This window comes from Equus caballus, chromosome 14 (assembly GCF_041296265.1).
Source record: "Equus caballus isolate H_3958 breed thoroughbred chromosome 14, TB-T2T, whole genome shotgun sequence".
Classification (NCBI taxonomy): Eukaryota; Metazoa; Chordata; class Mammalia; order Perissodactyla; family Equidae; genus Equus; species Equus caballus.
This window is the reverse complement of record NC_091697.1, coordinates 5,920,307-5,943,252: the sequence shown is the minus strand read 5'-3', so window position 1 is coordinate 5,943,252 and position 22,946 is coordinate 5,920,307.

Below are 22,946 nucleotides of genomic sequence, written 5' to 3'. Positions count from 1 at the left end.
GGTCTGTTCGGGGTGTGGTCCGGCATCATAGGCACATGGTTCTGGCACGTCTGATAGGTGGTTCCGGCCGGCCCGACAGGTGTTTCCATGGTGTCCGCCAAGTGGTTCTGGCATAGCTGGCAGGTGATGTTGGCGTGACCGGCAGGTGGGTCCAGCCAGTCCGGCAGTGATTCCGAAGTGTTCACCAAATGGTTGTGGCGTAGCCAGCAGGTGATTTTCGCGTGTCCAGCAGTTCGTTTTGATGAGTCGAGCAGGTGGTTCTGGCGTGCTCCACATGTGCTTCCGGTGTCATTGGCATGTGGTTCCGGCATGTCTGAGAGGTGGTTCCGCCATGCCCGGCAGGTGAGTCCGGAGTGTTCGCAAGTGGTTCTGGCGTAACCGGCAGGTGATTTTGCATGTCCGGCAATGGTTCCGGCGAGTCGAGCCGGTGGTTCCGGCGTGTCCAGGAGGTGTTTCCGGTCTGTCCGGCAGGTGGTTCCGGCGTGACCGGCACGAGGTTCTGGCACCTCTGAGAGTTGGTTCCGGCATGCCCGACAGGTGATTCCGGAGTGTCCGCCACGTGTTTCTGGCGTACCTGGCAGGTGATTTTGGCATGTCCGACAGGTGTATCTTGCGAGTCGAGCAGGTGGCTGAGGCATGCTCAGCTGGTGCTTCCGGCGTCTCTGGCACGTGGTTCTGGTGTGTCTGAGAGCTGGTTCTGACATGTCCGGCAGATGATTCCGGAGTGTCCACCATGTGGTTCTGGTATACCTGGCAGGTGATTTTGGCGTGTCCAGCAGGTGGTTTTGGCGAGTCGAGCAGGTGGTTCTCGCGTGCCCGGCAGGTGCTTCCGGTGTCATTGGCATGTGGTTCCGGCATGTCTGAGAGGTGGTTCCGGCATGCCCGGCAGGTGGTTCCGGAGTGTCTGCCGAGTGGTTCTGGAGCCAGCCCGGCAGGTGATTCCGAAGAGTTCACCAAATGGTTGAGGCGTAGCCAGCAGTTGATTTTGGCGTGTCAGGAAGGTGGTTCCGGCTAGTTGAGCAGGTGGATCAGGCGTGCTCGCCAGGGGGTTCAGGCGGGTCTGGCAGGTGGTTTCGGTGTGTTCGGGGAGTGGTTCCGGCATCTCAGGCACATGGTTCTGGCACGTCTGATAGGTGGTTGCGGCCGGCGCGACAGGTGTTTACGGAGTGTCCACCAAGTGGTTCTGGCGTAGCTGAAAGGTGATGTTGGCGTGACCGGCAGGTGGTTCCAGCCAGCCCGGCAGGTGATTCCGGAGTGTTCGCCAAGTGTTTCTGGCGTAGCCGGCAGGTGATTTTGCATGTCCGGCAATGGTTCCGCTGAGTCGAGCCGGTGGTTCCCGCATGTCCAGCAGGTGGTTCCGGCATGCCCGGCAGGTGATTCCGGAAAGTCCGGCATGTGGTTCTGGCACCTCTGAGATGTGGTTCCGGCATGCCCGGCAGGTGATACCGGAGTGTTCGCCAAGTGGTTCTGGCATAGCCGGCAGGTGATTTGGCATGTCCGGCAATGGTTCCGGCGAGTCGAGCCGGTGGTTCCGGAATGTCCGGCAGGTGGTTCCGGCATGCACGGCAGGTGATTCCGGAGTTTCCGGCATGTGGTTCTGGCACCTCTGAGAGGTGGTTCTGGCATGCCCGGCAGGTGATACCGGAGTCTCCGGCATTTGGTTCTGGCACCTCTGAGAGGTGGTTCCGGAATGCCTGGCATGTGATTCCGGAGTGTCTGCCGAGTGGTTCTGGCGTAGCCGGCAGTTGATTTTGGCGTGTCAGCTAGGTGGTTCTGGGGAGTGGATCAGGTGGTTCCGGCATACTCGGCAGGTGGTACCGGCGTGTCCAGAACATGGTTCTGGCAAGTCTGAGAGGTGGTTCCAGCACGCCCGACAGGTGATTCCGGAGCGTCAGCCAAGTGTTTCTGGCTTACCCGGCAGGTGATTTTGGCATGTCCGACAGGTGTTTCTTGCGAGTCGAGCAGGTGGCTCAGGCATGCTCCGCTGGTGCTTCCGGCATCTCTGGCCCGTGGTTCTGGTGTGTCTGAGAGCTGGTTCCGGCATGTCCGGCAGATGATTCCGGAGTGTCCACCAAGTGGTTCTTGTATACCTGGCAGGTGATTTTGGCGTGTCAGGAAGGTGGTTCCGGCTAGTTGAGCAGGTGGATCAGGCGTGCTCGCCAGGGGGTTCAGGCGGGTCTGGCAGGTGGTTTCGGTCTGTTCGGGGAGTGGTTCCGGCATCTCAGGCACATGGTTCTGGCACGTCTGAGAGGTGGTTACGGCCGGCCCGACAGGTGTTTCCGGAGTGTCCGCCAAGTGGTTCTGGCGTAGCTGAAAGGTGATGTTGGCGTGACCGGCAGGTGGTTCCAGCCAGCCCGGCAGGTGATTCCGGAGTGTCCGGAATGTGGTTCCGGCATGTCTGAGAGGTGGTTCCGGAATGCCTGGCATGTGATTCCGGAGTGTCTGCCGAGTGGTTCTGGCGTAGCCGGCAGGTGATTTTGGCGTGTACAGCGGGTGGTTCCGGCGAGCTCGGCAGGTGGTTCCGGCATGTCCGGAACATGGTTCTGGCACGTCTGAGAGATGGTTCCGGCATGACCGGCAGGTGATTCTGGAGTGTCCGGCATGTGGTTCTGGCACCTCTGAGAGGTGGTTCCGGCATGCCCGGCAGTTGGTTACGGAGTGTCTGCCGAGTGCTTCTGGAGTAGCCGGCAGGTGATTCTGGCGTATCCAGCAGGTGGTTCTGGGGAGTGGATCAGGTGGTTCCGGCATACTCGGCAGGTGGTACCGGCGTGTCCGAAACTTGGTTCTGGCAAGTCTGAGAGGTGGTTCCGGCATGGCCGACAGGTGGTTCCGGTCTGTACGGCAGGTGGTTCTGTGGTGTCCGGCACGAGGTTCTGGCACGTCTGAGAGGTTGTGTCAGCATGCCCTTCACGTGATTCCGGCTTGTCCGCCAAGCGGTTCAGGTGTAGCGGGCAGGTGATTTTGGCGTGTCCGGCAGGTGGGACCGGTGAGTCCAGCAGGTGGTTCCGGCGATTGTTTCCTGTGTTTCCGGTCTGTCCGGGAGATGGTTCCGGCCTGTCCGGCACATGCTTCTGGCACTTCTGAGAGGTTGTGCTGGCATGCCCGGCAGGTGATTCTGGAGTGTCCGCCGAGTGGTTCTGGCATAGCCGGCAGGTGATATCGGCGTGTCCGGCAGGTGGTTCTGGGGTGTGGATCAGGAACTTCCGGCATTCTGGGCAGGTGCTTCCGCCGTCTCCAGCATGTGGTTGTGGCACCTCTGAGAGGTGGTTCCAGCATGCTCGCCAGGTGATTTTGGCGTGTCTGGCAGGTGTTTCTTGCAAGTCGAGCATGTGGCTCAGGCATGCTCAGCAGGTGCTTCCGGTGTGTCCGGCACGTGGTTCTGGTGTGTCTGAGAGCTGGTTCTGGCATGTCCGGCAGATTATTCTGGAGTGTCCACCAAGTGGTTGTGTCATACCCGGCAGGTGATTTTGGCGTGTCAGGTAGGTTGTTCCGGTGAGTCGAGTAGGTGGTTCCGACGTGCTCGGCAGGTGCTTCCGGCGTCTCTGGCACGTGCTTCTGGCACTTCTGAGAGGTGGTTCCGGTCTTACGGGGAGGGGGATCCGGTGTCTCCGGCCTGTTGTTCCGGCACGTCTGAGAGGTGGTTCTATGATGCCCGGCAGGTGATTCCAGAGAGTCCACCAATTGGTTTTGGCGTAGCCGGAAGGTGATTTTGGCATGTCCGGCAGGTGGTTCAGACGAGTCGAGCAGGTGGTTCCGGCGTGCTCGGCAGGTGGTCCGGAGTGCTCGCCAAGTGGTTCTGGCGTAGCCGGCAGGTGATGTTGGCGTGACCGGCAGGTGGTTCCAGCAAGCCGGGCAGGTTATTCCAGAGTGTCTGCCAAGTGGTTCTGGCGTACCCGGCAGGTGATTTTGGCGTGTCCAGCAGGTGGTTTTGGCGAGTCGAGCAGGTGGTTCTGGAGTGCTCGGCAGGTGCTTCGGGGGTGTCCGGCATGTGGTTCTGGCACCTCTGAGACGTGGTTCCGGCATGCCCGACAGGTGATACTGGAGTGTCTGCCACATGGTTCTGGTGTACCCGGCTGGTGATTTTTGCATGTCCGACAGGTGTTTCTTGCTAGTCGAGCAGGTGGCTCAGGCATGCTCAGCTGGTGCTTCCGGCGTCTCTGGCACGTGGTTCTGGTGTGTCTGAGAGCTGGTTCTGGCATGTCCGGCAGATGATTCCGGACTGTCCACCAAGTGGTTCTGGTAGACCTGGCAGGTGATTTTGGCGTGTCAGGAAGGTGGTTCCGGCTAGTTGAGCAGGTGGTTCAGGCGTGCTCGCCAGTGTGTTCAGGCGGTCTGGCAGGTGGTTTCAGTCTGTTCGGGGAGTGGTCCCGGCATCTCAGGAACATGGTTCTGAACACGTCTGAGAGGTGGTTCCGGCCGGCCCGACAGGTGTTTCTGGACTGTCCGCCAAGTGGTTCTGGCGTAGCTAAAGGTGATGATGGCGTGACCGGCAGGTGGTTCCAGCCAGCCCGGCAGGTGATTCCGGAGTGTCTGCCGAGTGGTTCTGGCATAGCCGGCAGGTGATTTTGGCGTGTCCAGCAGGTGGTTCCGGCGAGCTCGGCAGGTGGTACCAGCGTGTCCGGAACATGGTTCTGGCACGTCTGAGAGATGGTTCCGGCATGCCCGGCAGGTGATTCCGGAGTCTCCGGCATGTGGTTCTGGCACCTCTGTGAGGTGGTTCCGGCATGCCAGGCAGGTGGTTCCGGAGTGTCTGACGAGTGGTTCTGACGTAGCTGGCAGGTTATTCTGGCGTGTCCAGCAGGTGGTTCTGGGGAGTGGATCAGGTGTTCCGGCATACTCGGCAGGTGGTACCGGCGTGTCCGGAATATGGTTCCGGCAAGTCTGAGAGGTGGTTCCGGCATGCCCTAGAGGTGTTTCCGGAGTGTTCACCAAGTGGTTCTGGCATAGCCGGCAGGTCATTTTGCATGTCCGGCGGTGGTTCCGGCGAGTCGAGCTGGTGGTTCCGGCATGTCCAGCAGGTGTTTCTGGTCTCTCCGTCAGGTGGTTTTGGCGTGTCTGGCACGAGATTCTGGCACGTCTGAGTGTTGGTTCCAGCATGCCCGACAGGTGATTCCGGAGTGTCCGCCACGTGGTTCTGGCGTACCCGGCAGGTGATTTTGGCGTGTCTGGCAGGTATTTCTTGCAAGTCGAGCATTTGGCTCAGGCATGCTCAGCAGGTGCTTCCGGCGTGTCCGGCACTTGGTTCTGGTGTGTCTGAGAGCCTGTTCTGGCATGTCCGGCAGATGATTCCGGAGTGTCCACCAAGTGGTTGTGGCATACCCGGCAGGTGATTTTAGCGTGTCAGGTAGGTGGTTCCGGCGAGTCGAGTAGGTGTTTCCGGAGTGCTCGGCAGGTGGTTCAGGCGGGTCTGGCAGGTGGTTTCGGTCTGTTCGGGGTGTGGTTCCGGCATCTCAGGCACATGGTTCTGGCACGTCTGATAGGTGGTTCCGGCCGGCCCGACAGGTGTTTCCATGGTGTCCGCCAAGTGGTTCTGGCGTAGCCGGCAGGTGATTCTGGCGTGTCCAGCAGGTGGTTCTGGGGAGTGGATCAGGTGGTTCCGGCATACTTGGCAGGTGGTACCGGCGTGTCCGGAACATGGTTCTGGCACGTCTGAGAGTTGGTTCCGGCATGCCCGACAGGTGATTCCGGAGTGTCCGCCACGTGGTTCTGGCGTACCCGGCAGGTGATTTTGGCGTGTCCGCCAGGTGTTTCTTGCAAGTCGAGCGTGTGGCTCAGGCATGATCAGCAGGTGCTTCCGGCGTGTCCGGCACGTGGTTCTGGTGTGTCAGAGGGCTGGTTCTGGCATTTCCGGCAGATGATTCCGGAGTGTCCACCAAGTGGTACTGGTAGACCTGGCAGGTGATTTTGGCGTGTCTGGAAGGTGGTTCCGGCTAGTTGAGCAGGTGGATCAAGCGGTCTCGCCAGGGGGTTCAGGCGGGTCTGGCAGGTGGTTTCGGTCTGTTCGGGGAGTGGTTCCGGCATCTCAGGCTCATGGTTCTGGCACCTCTGAGAGGTGGTTCCGGCCGGCCCGACAGGTGTTTCCATGGTGTCCGCCAAGTGGTTCTGGCATAGCTGGCAGGTGATGTTGGCGTGACCTGCAGGTGGTTCCAGCAAGCCCGGCAGGTGATTCCAAAGAGGTCACCAAATGGCTGTGGCGTAGCCGGCAGGTGATTTTGGCGTGTCCAGAAAATGGTTTTGGCGAGTCGAGCAGGTGGTTCTGGCGTGCTCGGCAGGTGCTTCCGGTGTCATTGGCATGTGGTTCTGGCATGTCTGAGAGGTGGTTCTGGCATGCCCGGCAGGTGGTTCCGGAGTGTCTGCCGAGTGGCTCTGGAGCCAGCCCGGCTGGTGATTCCGAAGAGTTCACCAAATGGTTGTGGCGTAGCTGGCAGTTGATTTTGGCGTCTCAGGAAGGTGGTTCCGGCTAGTTGAGCAGGTGGATCAGGCGTGCTCGCCCAAGGGGTTCAGGCGGATCTGGCAGGTGGTTTCGGTCTGGTCGGGGAGTGGTTCCGGCATCTCAGGCACATGGTTCTGGCACGTCTGAGAGGTGGTTCCGGCACGCCCGACATGTGATTCCGGAGTGTTCGCCAAGTGGTTCTGGCGTACCCGGCAGGTGATTTTGCATGTCTGGAAATGGTTCAGGCGAGTCGAGCCGGTGGTTCCGGCATCTCCGGCAGTTGGTTCCGGCATGCCCGGCAGGTGATTCCGAGTGTCCGGCATGTGTTTCTGGCACCTCTGAGAGGTGGTTCCGGCATGCCCGACACGTGATACCGGAGTCTCCGGCATTTGATTCTGGCACCTCTGAGAGGTGGTTCCGGAATGCCTGGCATGTGATTCCGGAGTGTCTGCCGAGTGGTTCTGGCGTAGCCGGCCTGTGATTTTGGCGTGTCCAGCAGGTGGTTCCGGAGAGCTCGGCAGGTGGTTCCGGCATGTCCGGAACATGGTTCTGGCACGTCTGAGAGATGGTTCCGGCATGCCCGGCAGGTGATTCTGGAGTGTCCGGCATGTGGTTCCGGCACCTCTGAGAGGTGGTTCCGGCATGCCCGGCAGTTGATTACAGAGTGTCTGCCGAGTGGTTCTGGAGTAGCCGGCAGGTGATTCTGGCGTATCCAGCAGGTGGTTCTGGGGAGTGTATCAGGTGGTTCCGGCATACTCGGCAGGTGTTACCGGCGTGTCCGGAACATGGTTATGGCAAGTCTGAGAGGTGGTTCCGGCATGCCCGACAGGTGATTCCGGGGTGTCCGCCACGTGGTTCTGGCGTACCCGGCAGGTGATTTTGGCGTGTCTGGCAGGTGTTTCTTGCAAGTCGAGCATTTGGCTCAGGCATGCTCAGCAGGTGCTTCCGGCGTGTCTGGCACGTGGTTCTGGTGTTTCTGAGAGCTGGTTCTGGCATGTCCGGCAGATGATTCAGGAGTGTCCACCAAGTGGTTGTGGCATACCCGGCAGGTGATTTTAGCGTGTCAGGTAGGTGGTTCCAGCGAGTCGAGTAGGTGGTTCCGGCGTGATCGGCAGGTGGTTCAGGCGGGTCTGGCAGGTGGTTTCGGTCTGTTCGGGGTGTGGTTCCGGCATCATAGGCACATGGTTCTGGCACGTCTGATAGGTGGTTCCGGCCGGCCCGACAGGTGTTTCCATGGTGTCCGCCAAGTGGTTCTGGCATAGCTGGCAGGTGATGTTGGCGTGACCGGCAGGTGGGTCCAGCCAGTCCGGCAGTGATTCCGAAGTGTTCACCAAATGGTTGTGGCGTAGCCAGCAGGTGATTTTCGCGTGTCCAGCAGTTCGTTTTGATGAGTCGAGCAGGTGGTTCTGGCGTGCTCCACATGTGCTTCCGGTGTCATTGGCATGTGGTTCCGGCATGTCTGAGAGGTGGTTCCGCCATGCCCGGCAGGTGATTCCGGAGTGTTCGCAAGTGGTTCTGGCGTAACCGGCAGGTGATTTTGCATGTCCGGCAATGGTTCCGGCGAGTCGAGCCGGTGGTTCCGGCGTGTCCAGGAGGTGTTTCCGGTCTGTCCGGCAGGTGGTTCCGGCGTGACCGGCACGAGGTTCTGGCACCTCTGAGAGTTGGTTCCGGCATGCCCGACAGGTGATTCCGGAGTGTCCGCCACGTGTTTCTGGCGTACCTGGCAGGTGATTTTGGCATGTCCGACAGGTGTATCTTGCGAGTCGAGCAGGTGGCTGAGGCATGCTCAGCTGGTGCTTCCGGCGTCTCTGGCACGTGGTTCTGGTGTGTCTGAGAGCTGGTTCTGACATGTCCGGCAGATGATTCCGGAGTGTCCACCATGTGGTTCTGGTATACCTGGCAGGTGATTTTGGCGTGTCCAGCAGGTGGTTTTGGCGAGTCGAGCAGGTGGTTCTCGCGTGCCCGGCAGGTGCTTCCGGTGTCATTGGCATGTGGTTCCGGCATGTCTGAGAGGTGGTTCCGGCATGCCCGGCAGGTGGTTCCGGAGTGTCTGCCGAGTGGTTCTGGAGCCAGCCCGGCAGGTGATTCCGAAGAGTTCACCAAATGGTTGAGGCGTAGCCAGCAGTTGATTTTGGCGTGTCAGGAAGGTGGTTCCGGCTAGTTGAGCAGGTGGATCAGGCGTGCTCGCCAGGGGGTTCAGGCGGGTCTGGCAGGTGGTTTCGGTGTGTTCGGGGAGTGGTTCCGGCATCTCAGGCACATGGTTCTGGCACGTCTGATAGGTGGTTGCGGCCGGCGCGACAGGTGTTTACGGAGTGTCCGCCAAGTGGTTCTGGCGTAGCTGAAAGGTGATGTTGGCGTGACCGGCAGGTGGTTCCAGCCAGCCCGGCAGGTGATTCCGGAGTGTTCGCCAAGTGTTTCTGGCGTAGCCGGCAGGTGATTTTGCATGTCCGGCAATGGTTCCGCTGAGTCGAGCCGGTGGTTCCCGCATGTCCAGCAGGTGGTTCCGGCATGCCCGGCAGGTGATTCCGGAAAGTCCGGCATGTGGTTCTGGCACCTCTGAGATGTGGTTCCGGCATGCCCGGCAGGTGATACCGGAGTGTTCGCCAAGTGGTTCTGGCATAGCCGGCAGGTGATTTGGCATGTCCGGCAATGGTTCCGGCGAGTCGAGCCGGTGGTTCCGGAATGTCCGGCAGGTGGTTCCGGCATGCACGGCAGGTGATTCCGGAGTTTCCGGCATGTGGTTCTGGCACCTCTGAGAGGTGGTTCTGGCATGCCCGGCAGGTGATACCGGAGTCTCCGGCATTTGGTTCTGGCACCTCTGAGAGGTGGTTCCGGAATGCCTGGCATGTGATTCCGGAGTGTCTGCCGAGTGGTTCTGGCGTAGCCGGCAGTTGATTTTGGCGTGTCAGCTAGGTGGTTCTGGGGAGTGGATCAGGTGGTTCCGGCATACTCGGCAGGTGGTACCGGCGTGTCCAGAACATGGTTCTGGCAAGTCTGAGAGGTGGTTCCAGCACGCCCGACAGGTGATTCCGGAGCGTCAGCCAAGTGTTTCTGGCTTACCCGGCAGGTGATTTTGGCATGTCCGACAGGTGTTTCTTGCGAGTCGAGCAGGTGGCTCAGGCATGCTCCGCTGGTGCTTCCGGCATCTCTGGCCCGTGGTTCTGGTGTGTCTGAGAGCTGGTTCCGGCATGTCCGGCAGATGATTCCGGAGTGTCCACCAAGTGGTTCTTGTATACCTGGCAGGTGATTTTGGCGTGTCAGGAAGGTGGTTCCGGCTAGTTGAGCAGGTGGATCAGGCGTGCTCGCCAGGGGGTTCAGGCGGGTCTGGCAGGTGGTTTCGGTCTGTTCGGGGAGTGGTTCCGGCATCTCAGGCACATGGTTCTGGCACGTCTGAGAGGTGGTTCCGGCCGGCCCGACAGGTGTTTCCGGAGTGTCCGCCAAGTGGTTCTGGCGTAGCTGAAAGGTGATGTTGGCGTGACCGGCAGGTGGTTCCAGCCAGCCCGGCAGGTGATTCCGGAGTGTCTGCTGAGTGGTTCTGGCGTAGCCGGCAGGTGATTTTGGCGTGTCCAGAGGGTGGTTTTGGCGAGTCGAGCAGGTGGTTCTGGCGTGCTCGGCAGGTGCTTCCGGTGTCATTGGCATGTGGTTCCGGCATGTCTGAGAGGTGGTTCCGCCATGCCCGGCAGGTGATTCCGAGTGTTGGCCAAGTGGTTCTGGCGTAGCCGGCAGGTGATTTTGCATGTCCGGCAATGGTTCCGGCGAGTCGAGCCGGTGGTTCCGGCTTGTCCAGCAGGTGGTTCCGGCATGCCCAGCAGGTGATTCCGGAGTGTCCGGCATGTGGTTCTGGCACCTCTGAGAGGTGGTTCCGGCATGCCCGGAAGGTGGTTCCGGAGTGTCTGCCGAGTGGTTCTTGCGTAGTCGGCAGGTGATTCTGGCGTGTCCAGCAGGTGGTTCTGGGGAGTGGATCAGGTGGTTCCGGCGTACTCGGCAGGTGGTACCGGCGTGTCCGGAACATGGTTCTGGCAAGTCTGAGAGGCGGTTCCGGCACGCCCGACAGGTGATTCCGGAGTGTTCGCCAAGTGGTCCTGGCGTAGCCGGCAGGTGATTTTGCATGTCCGGCAATGGTTCCGGCGTGTCGATCCGGTGGTTCCGGCATGTCCGGCAGGTGGTTCCGGCATGCCCGGCAGGTGATCCGGAGTGTCCGGCATTTGGTTCCAGCATGCCCGGCATGTGATTCCAGAGTGTCCGGCATGTGGTTCTGGCACGTCTGAAAGGTGGTTCCGGCCGGCCGGAGAGGTGTTTCCGGAGTGTCCGCCAAGTGGTTCTGGCGTAGCTGAAAGGTGATGTTGGCGAGACAGGCAGGTGGTTCCAGCCAGCCCGGCAGTTGATTCCGGAGTGTCTGGCATGTGGTTCTGGCGTACCCGGCAGGTGATTTTGGCGTGTCTGGCAGGTGTTTCTTGCAAGTCGAGCATTTGGCTCTGGCATGCTCACCGGTGCTTCCGGCGTGTCTGGCACGTAGTTCTGGAGTGTGTGAGAGCTGGTTCTGGCATGTCCGGCAGATGATTCCGGAGTGTCCACCAAGTGGTTGTGGCATACCCGGCAGGTGATTTTAGCGTGTCAGGTAGGTGGTTCCAGCGAGTCGAGTAGGTGGTTCCGGCGTGCTCGGCAGTTGGTTCAGGCAGGTATGGCAGGTGGTTTCGGTCTGTTCGGGGAGTGGTTCCGGCATCTCAGGCACATGGTTCTGGCACGTCTGATAGGTGGGTCCGGCCGTCCCGACAGGTGTTTCCAGAGTGTCCGCCAAGTGGTTCTGGCGTAGCTGAAAGGTGATGTTGGCGTGACCGGCAGGTGGTTCCAGCCAGCCCGGCAGGTGATTCCGGAGTGTCTGCCGAGTGGTTCTGTCATAGCCGGCAGGTGATTTTGGCGTGTCCATCGGGTGGTTTTGGCGAGTCGAGCAGGTGGTTCTGGCGTGCTCGGCAGGTGCTTCCGGTGTCATTGGCATGTGGTTCCGGCATGTCTGAGAGGTGGTTCCGCCATGCCCGGCAGGTGATTCCGAGTGTTGGCCAAGTGGTTCTGGCGTAGCCGGCAGGTGATTTTGCATGTCCGGCAATGGTTCCGGCGAGTCGAGCCGGTGGTTCCGGCTTGTCCAGCAGGTGGTTCCGGCATGCCCAGCAGGTGATTCCGGAGTGTCCGGCATGTGGTTCTGGCACCTCTGAGAGGTGGTTCCGGCATGCCCGGAAGGTGGTTCCGGAGTGTCTGCCGAGTGGTTCTTGCGTAGTCGGCAGGTGATTCTGGCGTGTCCAGCAGGTGGTTCTGGGGAGTGGATCAGGTGGTTCCGGCGTACTCGGCAGGTGGTACCGGCGTGTCCGGAACATGGTTCTGGCAAGTCTGAGAGGCGGTTCCGGCACGCCCGACAGGTGATTCCGGAGTGTTCGCCAAGTGGTCCTGGCGTAGCCGGCAGGTGATTTTGCATGTCCGGCAATGGTTCCGGCGTGTCGATCCGGTGGTTCCGGCATGTCCGGCAGGTGGTTCCGGCATGCCCGGCAGGTGATCCGGAGTGTCCGGCATTTGGTTCCAGCATGCCCGGCATGTGATTCCAGAGTGTCCGGCATGTGGTTCTGGCACGTCTGAAAGGTGGTTCCGGCCGGCCGGAGAGGTGTTTCCGGAGTGTCCGCCAAGTGGTTCTGGCGTAGCTGAAAGGTGATGTTGGCGAGACAGGCAGGTGGTTCCAGCCAGCCCGGCAGTTGATTCCGGAGTGTCTGGCATGTGGTTCTGGCGTACCCGGCAGGTGATTTTGGCGTGTCTGGCAGGTGTTTCTTGCAAGTCGAGCATTTGGCTCTGGCATGCTCACCGGTGCTTCCGGCGTGTCTGGCACGTAGTTCTGGAGTGTGTGAGAGCTGGTTCTGGCATGTCCGGCAGATGATTCCGGAGTGTCCACCAAGTGGTTGTGGCATACCCGGCAGGTGATTTTAGCGTGTCAGGTAGGTGGTTCCAGCGAGTCGAGTAGGTGGTTCCGGCGTGCTCGGCAGTTGGTTCAGGCAGGTATGGCAGGTGGTTTCGGTCTGTTCGGGGAGTGGTTCCGGCATCTCAGGCACATGGTTCTGGCACGTCTGATAGGTGGGTCCGGCCGTCCCGACAGGTGTTTCCAGAGTGTCCGCCAAGTGGTTCTGGCGTAGCTGAAAGGTGATGTTGGCGTGACCGGCAGGTGGTTCCAGCCAGCCCGGCAGGTGATTCCGGAGTGTCTGCCGAGTGGTTCTGTCATAGCCGGCAGGTGATTTTGGCGTGTCCATCGGGTGGTTTTGGCGAGTCGAGCAGGTGGTTCTGGCGTGCTCGGCAGGTGCTTCCGGTGTCATTGGCATGTGGTTCCGGCATGTCTGAGAGGTGGTTCCGCCATGCCCGGCAGGTGATTCCGGAGTGTTCGCCAAGTGGTTCTGGCGTAGCCAGCAGGTGATTTTGCATGTCCGGCAATGCTTCCGGCGAGTCGAGCCGGTGGTTCCGGCATCTCCAGCAGGTGGTTCCGGCACGCCCGGCAGGTGATTCCGGAGTGTCCGGCATGTGGTTCTGGCACCTCTGAGAGGTGGTTCCGGCATGCCCAGCAGGTTATACCGGAATGTCCGGCATTTGGTTCTGGCACCTTTAAGAGGTGGTTCCGGAATGCCTGGCATGTGATTCCGGAGTGTCTGCCGAGTGGTTCTGGCGTAGCCGGCAGGTGATTTTGGCGTGTCTGGCAGGTGTTTCTTGCAAGTCGAGCATTTGGCTCAGGCATGATCAGCAGTTGCTTCCGGCGTGTCTGGCACGTGGTTCTGGTGTGTCTGAGAGCTGGTTCTGGAATGTCCGGCAGATGATTCTGGAGTGTCCACCAAGTGGTTCTGGGAGACCAGGCAGGTGATTTTGGCGTGTCTGGAACGTGGTTCCGGCTAGTTGAGCAGGTGGATCAGGCGTGCTCGCCAGGGGGTTCAGGCGGGTCTGGCAGGTGGTTTCGGTCTGTTCGGGGTGTGGTTCCGGCATCTCAGGCACATGGTTCTGGCACGTCTGAGATGTGCTTCTGGCCGGCCCTACAGGTTTTCCGGAGTGTCCGCCAAGTGGTTCCTGCGTAGCTGAAAGGTGATGTTGGCGTGACCGGCAGGTGGTTCCAGCCAGCCCGGCAGGTGATTCCGGAGTGTCTGCTGAGTGGTTCTGGCGTAGCCGGCAGGTGATTTTGGCGTGTCCAGCAGGTGGTCCCGGCGAGCTCGGCAGGTGCTACCGGCGTGTCCAGAACATGGTTCTGGCACGTCTGAGAGATAGTTCCGGCATGCCCGGCAGGTGGTTCCGGAGTGTCTGCCGAGTGGTTCTGGCATAGCCGGCAGGTGATTCTGGCGTGTCCAGCAGGTGGTTCTGGAGTGTGGATCAGGTGGTTCCGGCATACTCGGCAGGTGGTACCGGCGTGTCTGGAACATGGTTCTGGCAAGTCTGAGAGGTGGTTCCGGCATGCCCGACAGGTGATTCCGGAGTGTTCGCCAAGTGGTTCTGGCGTAGCCGGCAGGTCATTTTGCATGTCCGGTGGTGGTTCCGGCGAGTCGAGCCGGTGGTTCCGGCGTGTCCAGCAGGTGTTTCCTGTCTGTCCGGCAGGTGCTTCTGGCGTGTCCGGCACGAGGTTCTGGCACGTCTGAGAGTTGGTTCCGGCATGCCCGACAGGTGATTCCGGAGTGTCCGCCACGTGGTTCTGGCGTACCTGGCAGGTGATTCTAGCGTGTCAGGTAGGTGGTTCCGGCTAGTTGAGCAGGTGGATCAGGCGTGCTTGCCAGGGGGTTCAGGTGGGTCTGGCAGGTGGTTTCGGACTTTTTGGGGTGTGGTTCCGGCATCTCAGGCACATGGTTCTGGCACGTCTGATAGGTGGTTCCGGCCGGCCCGGCAGGTGTTTCCATGGTGTCCGTCAGGTGGTTCCGGCATAGCTGGCAGGTGATGTTGGCGTGACCGGCAGGTGGTTCCAGCCAGTCCGGCAGGTGATTCCGAAGAGTTCACCAAATGGTTGTGGCGTAGCCGGCAGGTGATTTTTCATATGCACCAGGTGTTTCCGGTCTGTCCGGCAGGTGGTTCTGGCGTGACCGGCATGAGGTTCTGGCACGTCTGTGATTTGGTTCCGGGATGCCCGACAGGTGATTCCGGAGTGTCCGCTGCGTGGTTCTGGCGTACCCGGCAGGTTATTTTGGCGTGTCTGGCAGGTGCTTCTTGCAAGTCGAGCATTTGGCTCAGGCATGCTCAGCAGGTGCTTCCGGCATGTCTGGCACGTGGTTGTGGTGTGTCTGAGAGCTGGTTCTGGCATGTCCGGCAGATGATTCCGGAGTGTCCACCAAGTGGTTGTGGCATACCCGACAGGTGATTTTAGCGTGTCAGGTAGGTGGTTCCGGCGAGTCGAGTAGGTGGTTCCGGCGTGCTCGGCAGGTGGTTCAGGCGGGTCTGGCAGGTGGTTTCGGTCTGTTCGGGGTGTGGTTCCGGCATCTCAGGCACATGGTTCTGGCACGTCTGAGAGGTGGTTCCGGCCGGCCCGACAGGTATTTCCATGGTGTCCTCCAAGTGGTCCTGGCATAGCTGGCAGGTGATGTTGGCGTGACCGGCAGGTGGTTCCAGCCAGTCCGGCAGGGGATTCTGAAGAGTTCACCAAATGGTTGTGGCGTAGCCGGCAGACGATTTTGGCATGTCCAGGAGGTGGTTTTGGCGAGTCGAGCTGGTGGTTCTGGCGTGCTCGGCAGGTGCTTCCGGTGTCATTGGCATGTGGTTCCGGCATGTCTGAGAGGTGGTTCCGCCATGCCCGGCAGGTGATTCCGGAGTGTTCGCCAAGTGGTTCTGGCGTAGCCGGCAGGTGATTTTGCATGTCCGGCAATGGTTCCGGCGAGTCGAGCCGGTGGTTCCGGAATGTCCGGCAGGTGGTTCCGGCATGCACGGCAGGTGATTCCGGAGTTTCCGGCATGTGGTTCTGGCACCTCTGAGAGGTGGTTCTGGCATGCCCGGCAGGTGATACCGGAGTCTCCGGCATTTGGTTCTGGCACCTCTGAGAGGTGGTTCCGGAATGCCTGGCATGTGATTCCGGAGTGTCTGCCGAGTGGTTCTGGCGTAGCCGGCAGTTGATTTTGGCGTGTCAGCTAGGTGGTTCTGGGGAGTGGATCAGGTGGTTCCGGCATACTCGGCAGGTGGTACCGGCGTGTCCAGAACATGGTTCTGGCAAGTCTGAGAGGTGGTTCCAGCACGCCCGACAGGTGATTCCGGAGCGTCAGCCAAGTGTTTCTGGCTTACCCGGCAGGTGATTTTGGCATGTCCGACAGGTGTTTCTTGCGAGTCGAGCAGGTGGCTCAGGCATGCTCCGCTGGTGCTTCCGGCATCTCTGGCCCGTGGTTCTGGTGTGTCTGAGAGCTGGTTCCGGCATGTCCGGCAGATGATTCCGGAGTGTCCACCAAGTGGTTCTTGTATACCTGGCAGGTGATTTTGGCGTGTCAGGAAGGTGGTTCCGGCTAGTTGAGCAGGTGGATCAGGCGTGCTCGCCAGGGGGTTCAGGCGGGTCTGGCAGGTGGTTTCGGTCTGTTCGGGGAGTGGTTCCGGCATCTCAGGCACATGGTTCTGGCACGTCTGAGAGGTGGTTCCGGCCGGCCCGACAGGTGTTTCCGGAGTGCCCGCCAAGTGGTTCTGGCGTAGCTGAAAGGTGATGTTGGCGTGACCGGCAGGTGGTTCCAGCCAGCCCGGCAGGTGATTCCGGAGTGTCTGCTGAGTGGTTCTGGCGTAGCCGGCAGGTGATTTTGGCGTGTCCAGAGGGTGGTTTTGGCGAGTCGAGCAGGTGGTTCTGGCGTGCTCGGCAGGTGCTTCCGGTGTCATTGGCATGTGGTTCCGGCATGTCTGAGAGGTGGTTCCGCCATGCCCGGCAGGTGATTCCGAGTGTTGGCCAAGTGGTTCTGGCGTAGCCGGCAGGTGATTTTGCATGTCCGGCAATGGTTCCGGCGAGTCGAGCCGGTGGTTCCGGCTTGTCCAGCAGGTGGTTCCGGCATGCCCAGCAGGTGATTCCGGAGTGTCCGGCATGTGGTTCTGGCACCTCTGAGAGGTGGTTCCGGCATGCCCAGCAGGTGGTTCCGGAGTGTCTGCCGAGTGGTTCTGGCGTAGGCGGCAGGTGATTCTGGCGTGTCCAGCAGGTGGTTCTGGGGAGTGGATAAGGTGGTTCCGGCGTACTCGGAAGGTGGTACCGGCGTGTCCGGAACATGGTTCTGGCAAGTCTGAGAGGCGGTTCCGGCACGCCCGACAGGTGATTCCGGAGTGTTCGCCAAGTGGTTCTGGTGTAGCCGGCAGGTGATTTTGCATGTCTGGCAATGGTTCCGGCGTGTCGATCCGGTGGTTCCGGCATGTCCGGCAGGTGGTTCCGGCATGCCCGGCAGGTGATTCCGGAGTGTCCGGCATGTGGTTCCAGCATGCCCGGCATGTGATTCCAGAGTGTCCGGCATGTGGTTCTGGCACGTCTGAGAGGTGGTTCCGGCCGGCCGGAGAGGTGTTTCCGGAGTGTCCGCCAAGTGGTTCTGGCGTAGCTGAAAGGTGATGTTGGCGAGACAGGCAGGTGGTTCCAGCCAGCCCGGCAGTTGATTCCGGAGTGTCTGGCATGTGGTTCTGGCGTACCCGGCAGGTGATTTTGGCGTGTCTGGCAGGTGTTTCTTGCAAGTCGAGCATTTGGCTCTGGCATGCTCACCGGTGCTTCCGGCGTGTCTGGCACGTAGTTCTGGAGTGTGTGAGAGCTGGTTCTGGCATGTCCGGCAGATGATTCCGGAGTGTCCACCAAGTGGTTGTGGCATACCCGGCAGGTGATTTTAGCGTGTCAGGTAGGTGGTTCCAGCGAGTCGAGTAGGTGGTTCCGGCGTGCTCGGCAGTTGGTTCAGGCAGGTATGGCAGGTGGTTTCGGTCTGTTCGGGGAGTGGTTCCGGCATCTCAGGCACATGGTTCTGGCACGTCTGATAGGTGGGTCCGGCCGTCCCGACAGGTGTTTCCAGAGTGTCCGCCAAGTGGTTCTGGCGTAGCTGAAAGGTGATGTTGGCGTGACCGGCAGGTGGTTCCAGCCAGCCCGGCAGGTGATTCCGGAGTGTCTGCCGAGTGGTTCTGTCATAGCCGGCAGGTGATTTTGGCGTGTCCATCGGGTGGTTTTGGCGAGTCGAGCAGGTGGTTCTGGCGTGCTCGGCAGGTGCTTCCGGTGTCATTGGCATGTGGTTCCGGCATGTCTGAGAGGTGGTTCCGCCATGCCCGGCAGGTGATTCCGAGTGTTGGCCAAGTGGTTCTGGCGTAGCCGGCAGGTGATTTTGCATGTCCGGCAATGGTTCCGGCGAGTCGAGCCGGTGGTTCCGGCTTGTCCAGCAGGTGGTTCCGGCATGCCCAGCAGGTGATTCCGGAGTGTCCGGCATGTGGTTCTGGCACCTCTGAGAGGTGGTTCCGGCATGCCCGGAAGGTGGTTCCGGAGTGTCTGCCGAGTGGTTCTTGCGTAGTCGGCAGGTGATTCTGGCGTGTCCAGCAGGTGGTTCTGGGGAGTGGATCAGGTGGTTCCGGCGTACTCGGCAGGTGGTACCGGCGTGTCCGGAACATGGTTCTGGCAAGTCTGAGAGGCGGTTCCGGCACGCCCGACAGGTGATTCCGGAGTGTTCGCCAAGTGGTCCTGGCGTAGCCGGCAGGTGATTTTGCATGTCCGGCAATGGTTCCGGCGTGTCGATCCGGTGGTTCCGGCATGTCCGGCAGGTGGTTCCGGCATGCCCGGCAGGTGATCCGGAGTGTCCGGCATTTGGTTCCAGCATGCCCGGCATGTGATTCCAGAGTGTCCGGCATGTGGTTCTGGCACGTCTGAAAGGTGGTTCCGGCCGGCCGGAGAGGTGTTTCCGGAGTGTCCGCCAAGTGGTTCTGGCGTAGCTGAAAGGTGATGTTGGCGAGACAGGCAGGTGGTTCCAGCCAGCCCGGCAGTTGATTCCGGAGTGTCTGGCATGTGGTTCTGGCGTACCCGGCAGGTGATTTTGGCGTGTCTGGCAGGTGTTTCTTGCAAGTCGAGCATTTGGCTCTGGCATGCTCACCGGTGCTTCCGGCGTGTCTGGCACGTAGTTCTGGAGTGTGTGAGAGCTGGTTCTGGCATGTCCGGCAGATGATTCCGGAGTGTCCACCAAGTGGTTGTGGCATACCCGGCAGGTGATTTTAGCGTGTCAGGTAGGTGGTTCCAGCGAGTCGAGTAGGTGGTTCCGGCGTGCTCGGCAGTTGGTTCAGGCAGGTATGGCAGGTGGTTTCGGTCTGTTCGGGGAGTGGTTCCGGCATCTCAGGCACATGGTTCTGGCACGTCTGATAGGTGGGTCCGGCCGTCCCGACAGGTGTTTCCAGAGTGTCCGCCAAGTGGTTCTGGCGTAGCTGAAAGGTGATGTTGGCGTGACCGGCAGGTGGTTCCAGCCAGCCCGGCAGGTGATTCCGGAGTGTCTGCCGAGTGGTTCTGTCATAGCCGGCAGGTGATTTTGGCGTGTCCATCGGGTGGTTTTGGCGAGTCGAGCAGGTGGTTCTGGCGTGCTCGGCAGGTGCTTCCGGTGTCATTGGCATGTGGTTCCGGCATGTCTGAGAGGTGGTTCCGCCATGCCCGGCAGGTGATTCCGGAGTGTTCGCCAAGTGGTTCTGGCGTAGCCAGCAGGTGATTTTGCATGTCCGGCAATGCTTCCGGCGAGTCGAGCCGGTGGTTCCGGCATCTCCAGCAGGTGGTTCCGGCACGCCCGGCAGGTGATTCCGGAGTGTCCGGCATGTGGTTCTGGCACCTCTGAGAGGTGGTTCCGGCATGCCCAGCAGGTTATACCGGAATGTCCGGCATTTGGTTCTGGCACCTTTAAGAGGTGGTTCCGGAATGCCTGGCATGTGATTCCGGAGTGTCTGCCGAGTGGTTCTGGCGTAGCCGGCAGGTGATTTTGGCGTGTCTGGCAGGTGTTTCTTGCAAGTCGAGCATTTGGCTCAGGCATGATCAGCAGTTGCTTCCGGCGTGTCTGGCACGTGGTTCTGGTGTGTCTGAGAGCTGGTTCTGGAATGTCCGGCAGATGATTCTGGAGTGTCCACCAAGTGGTTCTGGGAGACCAGGCAGGTGATTTTGGCGTGTCTGGAACGTGGTTCCGGCTAGTTGAGCAGGTGGATCAGGCGTGCTCGCCAGGGGGTTCAGGCGGGTCTGGCAGGTGGTTTCGGTCTGTTCGGGGTGTGGTTCCGGCATCTCAGGCACATGGTTCTGGCACGTCTGAGATGTGCTTCTGGCCGGCCCTACAGGTTTTCCGGAGTGTCCGCCAAGTGGTTCCTGCGTAGCTGAAAGGTGATGTTGGCGTGACCGGCAGGTGGTTCCAGCCAGCCCGGCAGGTGATTCCGGAGTGTCTGCTGAGTGGTTCTGGCGTAGCCGGCAGGTGATTTTGGCGTGTCCAGCAGGTGGTCCCGGCGAGCTCGGCAGGTGCTACCGGCGTGTCCAGAACATGGTTCTGGCACGTCTGAGAGATAGTTCCGGCATGCCCGGCAGGTGGTTCCGGAGTGTCTGCCGAGTGGTTCTGGCATAGCCGGCAGGTGATTCTGGCGTGTCCAGCAGGTGGTTCTGGAGTGTGGATCAGGTGGTTCCGGCATACTCGGCAGGTGGTACCGGCGTGTCTGGAACATGGTTCTGGCAAGTCTGAGAGGTGGTTCCGGCATGCCCGACAGGTGATTCCGGAGTGTTCGCCAAGTGGTTCTGGCGTAGCCGGCAGGTCATTTTGCATGTCCGGTGGTGGTTCCGGCGAGTCGAGCCGGTGGTTCCGGCGTGTCCAGCAGGTGTTTCCTGTCTGTCCGGCAGGTGCTTCTGGCGTGTCCGGCACGAGGTTCTGGCACGTCTGAGAGTTGGTTCCGGCATGCCCGACAGGTGATTCCGGAGTGTCCGCCACGTGGTTCTGGCGTACCTGGCAGGTGATTCTAGCGTGTCAGGTAGGTGGTTCCGGCTAGTTGAGCAGGTGGATCAGGCGTGCTTGCCAGGGGGTTCAGGTGGGTCTGGCAGGTGGTTTCGGACTTTTTGGGGTGTGGTTCCGGCATCTCAGGCACATGGTTCTGGCACGTCTGATAGGTGGTTCCGGCCGGCCCGGCAGGTGTTTCCATGGTGTCCGTCAGGTGGTTCCGGCATAGCTGGCAGGTGATGTTGGCGTGACCGGCAGGTGGTTCCAGCCAGTCCGGCAGGTGATTCCGAAGAGTTCACCAAATGGTTGTGGCGTAGCCGGCAGGTGATTTTTCATATGCACCAGGTGTTTCCGGTCTGTCCGGCAGGTGGTTCTGGCGTGACCGGCATGAGGTTCTGGCACGTCTGTGATTTGGTTCCGGGATGCCCGACAGGTGATTCCGGAGTGTCCGCTGCGTGGTTCTGGCGTACCCGGCAGGTTATTTTGGCGTGTCTGGCAGGTGCTTCTTGCAAGTCGAGCATTTGGCTCAGGCATGCTCAGCAGGTGCTTCCGGCATGTCTGGCACGTGGTTGTGGTGTGTCTGAGAGCTGGTTCTGGCATGTCCGGCAGATGATTCCGGAGTGTCCACCAAGTGGTTGTGGCATACCCGACAGGTGATTTTAGCGTGTCAGGTAGGTGGTTCCGGCGAGTCGAGTAGGTGGTTCCGGCGTGCTCGGCAGGTGGTTCAGGCGGGTCTGGCAGGTGGTTTCGGTCTGTTCGGGGTGTGGTTCCGGCATCTCAGGCACATGGTTCTGGCACGTCTGAGAGGTGGTTCCGGCCGGCCCGACAGGTATTTCCATGGTGTCCTCCAAGTGGTCCTGGCATAGCTGGCAGGTGATGTTGGCGTGACCGGCAGGTGGTTCCAGCCAGTCCGGCAGGGGATTCTGAAGAGTTCACCAAATGGTTGTGGCGTAGCCGGCAGACGATTTTGGCATGTCCAGGAGGTGGTTTTGGCGAGTCGAGCTGGTGGTTCTGGCGTGCTCGGCAGGTGCTTCCGGTGTCATTGGCATGTGGTTCCGGCATGTCTGAGAGGTGGTTCCGCCATGCCCGGCAGGTGATTCCGGAGTGTTCGCCAAGTGGTTCTGGCGTAGCCGGCAGGTGATTTTGCATGTCCGGCAATGGTTCCAGGGAGTCGAGCCGGTGGTTCCGGCATGTCCGGGAGGTGGTTCCGGCATGCCCGGCAGGTGATTCCGGAGTGTCCGGCATGTGGTTCTGGCACCTCTGAGAGGTGGTTCTGGGATGCCCGGCAGGTGATACCGGAGTGTCCGGCATTTGGTTCTGGCACCTCTGAGAGGTGGTTCCGGAATGCCTGGCATGTGATTCCGGAGTGTCTGCCGAGTGGTTCTGGCGTAGCCGGCAGGTGATTTTGGCGTGTCCAGAACGTGGTTCCGGCGAGCTCAGCAGGTGGTTCCGGCATGTCCGGAACATTGTTCTGGCACGTCTGAGAGATGGTTCCGGCATGCCCGGCAGTTGGTTACGGAGTGTCTGCCGAGTGGTTCTGGAGTAGCCGGCAGGTGATTCTGGCGTATCCAGCTGGTGGTTCTGGGGAGTGGATCAGGTGGGTCGGGCATACTCGGCAGGTGGTACTGGCGTGTCCGGAACATGGTTCTGGCAAGTCTGAGAGGTGGTTCCGGCATGCCCGAGAGGTGATTCCGGAGTGTTCGCCAAGTGGTTCTGGCATAGCCGGCAGGTCATTTTGCATGTCCGGCGGTGGTTCCGGCGAGTCGAGCCGGTGGTACCGGCGTGTCCAGCAGGTGTTTCTGGTCTGTCCGGCAGGTTGTTCTGGCGTGACCGTCACGAAGTTCTGGCACGTCTGAGAGTTGGTTCCGGCATGCCCGACAGGTGATTCTGGAGTGTCCGCCACGTGGTTGTGGCGTACCCGGCAGGTGATTTTGGCGTGTCTGGCAGGTGTTTCTTGCAAGTCGAGCATTTGGCTCAGGCATGCTCAGCAGGTGCTTCCGGCGTGTCTGGCACGTGGTTGTGGTGTGTCTGAGAGCTGGTTCTGGCATGTCCGGCAGATGATTCCGGAGTGTCCACCAAGTGGTTGTGGCATACCCGGCAGGTGATTTTATGGTGTCAGGTAGGTGGTTCCAGCGAGTCGAGTAGGTGGTTCCGGCGTGCTCGGCATTTGGTTCAGGCGGGTCTGGCACGTGGTTTCGGTCTGTTCGGGGTGTGGTTCCGGCATCTCAGGCACATGGTTCTGGCACGTCTGATAGGTGGTTCCGGCCGGCCCGACAGGTGTTTCCATGGTGTCCGCCAAGAGGTTCTGGCATAGCTGGCAGGTGATGTTTGCGTGACCGGCAGGTGGTTCAAGCCAGCCCGGCAGGTGATTCCGAAGTGTTCACCAAATGGTTGTGGCATAGCCGGCAGGTGATTTTGGCGTGTCCAGCGGGTGGTTTTGGCGAGTCGAGCAGGTGGTTCTGGCGTGCTCGGCAGGTGCTTCCGGTGTCATTGGCATGTGGTTCCGGCATGTCTGAGAGGTGGTTCCGCCATGCCCGACAGGTGACTCCGGGTGTTCGCCTAGTTTTTCTGGCGTAGGAGGGAGGTGATTTTGCATGTCCGGCAATGGTTCC